The sequence below is a fragment of the Daucus carota genome, chromosome 3 (assembly GCF_001625215.2).
Source record: "Daucus carota subsp. sativus chromosome 3, DH1 v3.0, whole genome shotgun sequence".
In the NCBI taxonomy this organism is placed as follows: Eukaryota; Viridiplantae; Streptophyta; class Magnoliopsida; order Apiales; family Apiaceae; genus Daucus; species Daucus carota.
In genome coordinates, this window is record NC_030383.2 from 32629343 (window position 1) to 32635314 (window position 5972).

Here is a 5972-nt window from a genome sequence, read left to right on the forward strand (position 1 = left end):
TATTTCTATGTTTACCTTAATGTATAAATTTTTTTTATTTAAATATTCTTAAATTGTTTCTTTTATATTATAATTAATATTTACTACAAAAATTATATACATTACTGAGATTATAAAAACTCTTTTAATACTAGCTAAGTCGCTAAATTACTTAATTTGTAAAGCATTTTGATTATATATCTTATTAAATTATTTATTTGACCTTTTAACTGTATATTTATTTTTCGAACATGCCCAAAAAGTCTATTGAAAGTATTTATTTGTTTACCTTAATGTATAAAATTTTATTATTTAAAATTTTTAAGTTATTTAATTTATACTATTAATATTTTTTTAAACTTATTGTATATCTTACAGAGATTATAAAAACACCTTTAATATTAATTAAGTCATTATATTAATTTGTAAAGTGTTTTCAACACATATTTTATTAAATTATTTATTTAACTCTTTAATGAATGGTCATAGACAAAAACTTTTAGTGATAGCATTTATTATTAATTTATATTTTCTAATATTAATATTAAATTTAATATTTTTAATTACTTTTATTGTGGTTATGGCGAATGAGAGTTATAATTCTAGGCGGTGGTTCTTTGCTCCAAATATATAGCATTTTAAAACAAATCCTGTTAAATTATTTATTTGACCTTTTAAAGAATGACGACAAATCAAAAAATTTATTTTATTTGTTTGGGTCAGAATGCTAGCACTTAGAAATAGTATATACAACACAAAGTCATTTCAGACGCTTTATGTGTGCTTTTCCATCATAAAGTTGCCGTGCAAACTTTTCTTTGGTAAGAAATGTGGTAAAATCCGGTTTTGTTGCAATTAGTTTATAATAGGAAAAATTGTTTAGTTTAGTTACATGGTCAAGTATCACTAAAATTATACGGTACACAGTAAATATAAGAATTCCACATCAACAAAAAACAAAGTACCATACATCTGAATTTCACATCAACACCCGACAGCAAATGATCACTATTTAAAAAAAACAAGAGATCAACAAGAAATCTCATGCTTGGATGGACTGGGTTCTGATTCAGAACCTCCTTGAGTCTGTCCTTCTCCTGAAGCAGGGACAGAGAAGGAAGTTGGTGTAAACTGTATCTGGGTTTAGTTGATAAGGGGAGAGATAGGATTCCACAAAAGAGGGAGAAGAGATTAACGCAAGCCATGACTGGAGATGCCGGTGAGGACCATTAGGTCTTTCACCGGAACACGGGTGAATATCTGCTCCCCTACAAGATGCTCAGAGAGATTGCTAAGAGAGGTCATGATTGGTAGAGATAAATTTAGGAATGAGAGATATAATACTGGAAATGAGGAGATAATTCGGCTCTTTGCTCCAGATGTATTATACATATATATTGTGGCGCCCCCGGCGCGGGATGACCTTAGAAACCCGACCCGGGGATGCCAATCAAACTAACCAACTCAATATATGCTTACACAACCTTAACAATACTTAATAATATAAAGCTCTTACAACGTTTTCAAGTTTGAACAAAAGATTACATCATAAGTTCCTAACTTAAACACAAACACAAGCATATTATACTAGCATCTTCCTTTAGTTGCTACATGCCTCTCGTTGCCACTAAAACCTTAGTTCATCACATTCTTATCCTTTCCAGAACATCCTTCTCCAAAATTCTTTCCTGAGGAAGTTAGTGACATAAAAGAGTGAGCTCATAAAGCTCAGTAAGCATATATCGTACGATTCAACTGAGGTTTATCCAAGAAACTAAAACAATCTTTCGATAAAATAATTATCAAGAATTTATCAATATCATCAATGGTTCATCACAGCAAAATAGTTCACATAAGATTAAAACCGAGTATTCAAGCATGATTAGTTCATCAATTCGTCAAGTTGGGATCCCGGCCAGCTAAACAATCGGTTTAGCTTTACCTCCAATAAGGAAGCATCATCATCAGTTCATCAAATATCAATGCAAGAATACTCGTTTTTCATCAATAAAATACCATTCCAAAATCAAATCATCATTTAAATATTAAAAACATCGACAGCGAATAAGTACAATATATACTTACCTTAAATCGCTTCTAAATTTAAATTCTTTCTCGATCTCGAACCTCGGTACTATTAACCCTTCCTAACAATATAAATCACAATTTGCAAATAACAATTTTTTTTTTATGTTATTAAATCTCAAAACCAAAATTTCTACTAATAAAAAGCCTTACTAACTAATTACAATTAAATAAAATAAAATAATAATAATAGTAAACAAATAATAAATAAATAAGAATAAAATACGAGGACTTACAAATTAAAAGCCTTCAGTTTCCTAATTAGGAAAGCCAACTAGCTTGGTGTATTTATACAAGGAAAGTGGGAGAATTTCTCAAGCTTTCTCGATGTGGTACCAAGTCCAATAGAAAGAAAATGAAATATTGAAAATAAAATTTTTTACATAAACATGACATTAGAGCTAGTACCAACTAGGCAGTATGTAAATAGCTTAAGTTGTTGGTAAAGGCCATGCTCCTTTTCTATATATATCTATCAAGTTTCATTTTTCTTATCAATGTGGTAGCAAAGTAAAGCACAAAAAGAAAAGAAATTCTAACAAAGCACTCAAGGGTGTACAAGGGAAGCTGGGCCTACAACCAATTAATTCTTGTTGCTCATAACCTTGGCTCCTTCTATATGTTTACAATATTCTTCATTTATTTAGTCAATGTGGTTTGTGTATTTTTCCTCTCATTTTAATACACTACTCATCCCACATCGAAAAGGTATTGAAACCTTCTTGCTTTCAACATCTATATATATCCCCCAATTAGCTCACCTTTCTACTTAAAAGGTTTTGCAACCTTTGTATCTAAGAAAGCTTGCAACCTTTCTCCTGGTTTAAACATAGCCAAATAATATATGTTCAAACTTTTTATTTAGAGAAAAATTTGATATGTTTTCTCATAATTAGATAAATAACAAGATGAAGGATGAGTTCTAAAGTTTATGGACTTCACTAAGTCCCACATCGAGGGAATATAAGAAAGATATAAGCTCTTCCTCCATATAAGAAGGCTACTAGCCAATACTAGTATTTTATATCCAACTAAGTAAGTGATCTTGCTTAGTTTTGGAACGATTATTCATCCCACATCGAGAAGATACACTAAAGTTATCACTTCTTTCTCTATATAACAATGGTATGAAGCCTACACTAGCATCTTATAACAAACTAAGCTAAACATGTCGCTTAGTTTTTGGGACAACTCTAGTTGTCCCACATCGAGAAGATTTTGAATAGGTCTTCTTCCCAACTCCATATAATGTCAATAGATCTATTTGCTCAAGTAATAAAAGAGAACTCACCCATTCTCATAATGAGAAGTTGAGCATAGAACTTATAAAGTTCCATATAAATTAGACAAACACAACTATTCTTTCATGACTTTACATATAAGTCAAACAGGGCATGAAAGTCCATAAGTTTACTCTTACAAGAATAGAAGTAGGGATAAAAATAATCATCCAAGTCTTATTTATTTGTAAAACACTTGTCCCACATCGAGAAGATGTGAGTACAAGTCTCATGTCTCAACTATATATTGAGATTGAGCATGAGCCTACTAACTTAAAAGTTGGGCTTGGTAACTTAACTAAGCCTAACATTTGCCCCAAATAATGATTGGGTTGATATCTTCCAAAATCTTATTCCCGGATTGAACACAACTTTTAAGAAGGAAGAAAATATAATAATATTCTTCAAAATACATATAATATAATTTATATGTATTTTCAAATAATATAAAGTCGGGATATTACATCCTTCCCCCCTTAAAAGAATTTCGTCCTCGAAATTTAAATCATACCTGACTTATCGAATAAATTGGGATATTTTGTCCTCATCATTTCCTCGGGTTCCCAAGTTGCCTCCTCCACATTATGATTTCTCCAAATAACTTTCACTAAAGGTATGATCTTAGTTCTCAACTTCTGCTCGCGACGATCTGCTATTTCAACTGGGTGTTCTTCGTACTGCATATTTTCCTGAATTTCTATTGGTTCATAATCTATAATATGCGATGGATCTGAGACATACTTTCGCAGATATGACACGTGAAATACGTTATGAATATGTCCTAGACTTGGTGGGAGTGCTAGCTCGTATGCCACTTCTCCAATTCTTCTAAGAACCTCAAATGGCCCAATATAACGAGGACTTAATTTTCCTTTCTTCCCGAATCTCATAACACCCTTCCATGGAGAAATTTTGAGAAACACAAAATCTCCCTCCTTAAACACCACATCTCGTCGATCCTTGTCTGCATAACTCTTTTGCCTACTTTGAGCCGTTAAAATCCTCTGTTGTATCAACTTTACCTTCTCCGTAGTTACACGAATCAACTCAGGCCCCAACAATCTTCTTTCTCCAACTTCATACCAACATAACGGTGTTCTACATCGACGTCCATAAAGAGCTTCATATGGAGCCATTCCAATTGTCGCTTGATAACTATTATTATATGCAAATTCTACTAAAGGTAAATGTTCTTCCCAACTTCCTTTAAAGTCCAATACACAAGCTCTTAACATGTCTTCTAAAATTTGAATCGTACGTTCTGATTGACCATCAGTCTGAGGGTGAAATGCCGTGCTCATACTTAGTTTTGTACCCATTTCTTCTTGAAAACTATTCCAAAATCTCGAAGTAAATCTAGGATCTCTGTCAGACACAATCGACACAGGTACTCCATGCAACCTAACTATTTCTCGTATATACAACTTTGCTAACTTCTCTAGAGGTGATGATTCTGATATAGCCAGAAAGTGCGCACTCTTTGTTAGTCTATCCACGATAACCCAGATGACATCATTTCCTCTTTGTGTCCTTGGCAATCCTAATACAAAATCCATGGTGATGTGTTCCCATTTCCATTCAGGGACAGCTGGTAGCGATTGTAATAATCCTCCTGGCCTTTGATGCTCCGCTTTCACTTGTTGACAAACTAAACATCTTGCCACCCATTCCGCAATTTCTCTCTTCATCTTAGGCCACCAAAAATATTGCTTTAAGTCCTTATACATCTTCGTAGATCCAGGATGTACTGAAAAAGATGATGAATGTGCGTCAGACAATATTTCCTTCTTAATCTCTATATCAGATCGTACACATATTCGATCGCGAAACCTCACGATGTCGTCGTTTCCTTTCCTAAAATCTTTCTTTCCCGACTCTGAATTAGAATTATTCAGAATTTCCTTTAATCGTTCATCTTGAATCTGACTTGCCTTTAACTTTTCTAAAAACATCGGTTTGACCTTAATCTGACACAGTAAGCTCTCATCCTTCTTTTGCATATCAAACCCCACTCCAAATCTTTCTTCTTGAACATCCAGTGATTCTACTACGACACTCGCACAATTCCCGACTTCCTTCCTACTTAACGCATCAGCTACAACATTCGCCTTACCAGGGTGATATAAAATTTCACAATCATAATCCTTTAACAACTCCAGCCATCTTCTCTGCCTCATATTTAAATCTTTCTGTGAAAAGAGGTACTTTAAATTTTGATGATCTGTAAAAAATTTACATTTTCCTCCATACAAGTAATGCCTCCAAATTTTAAGCGCGAAAACTACTGCAGCCAATTCTAAATCGTGGGTAGGGTAATTCTTCTCATGATTTCTTAATTGTCGAGATGCATAAGCAATTACCTTATCACGTTGCATTAACACACATCCTAATCCTTTTCTTGATGCATCACTATAAATAACAAAATCTTCAGTTCCATCTGGTAATCCGAGTACTGGAGCAGACGTTAGTCTTTTCTTTAATTCAATAAAACTTTTCTCACATTCCTCCGACCAAACAAACTTAACGTCTTTCCTTGTGAGATTTGTCAATGGTCCAGCTATCTTAGAGAAATCTTGAACAAACTTCCTATAATACCCGGCCAAACCTAAGAAACTTCGAATCTCTGTC

The 5972-nt window shown here is 33.3% G+C and overlaps 1 long non-coding RNA gene across 1 annotated transcript; it reads right to left on the reverse strand.

Moving 5' to 3' along the window:
* Positions 1-1492: 1492 nt before the first annotated feature.
* LOC135151674 (uncharacterized) lies at positions 1493-3112 on the reverse strand. Its single transcript, XR_010290528.1, has 3 exons — positions 2301-3112; positions 2065-2126; positions 1493-1667 (listed from the first exon to the last, which is right to left on the reverse strand). It is a non-coding gene; the product is annotated as an uncharacterized LOC135151674 (long non-coding RNA).
* Between the last annotated feature and the right edge of the window lie 2860 nt (positions 3113-5972).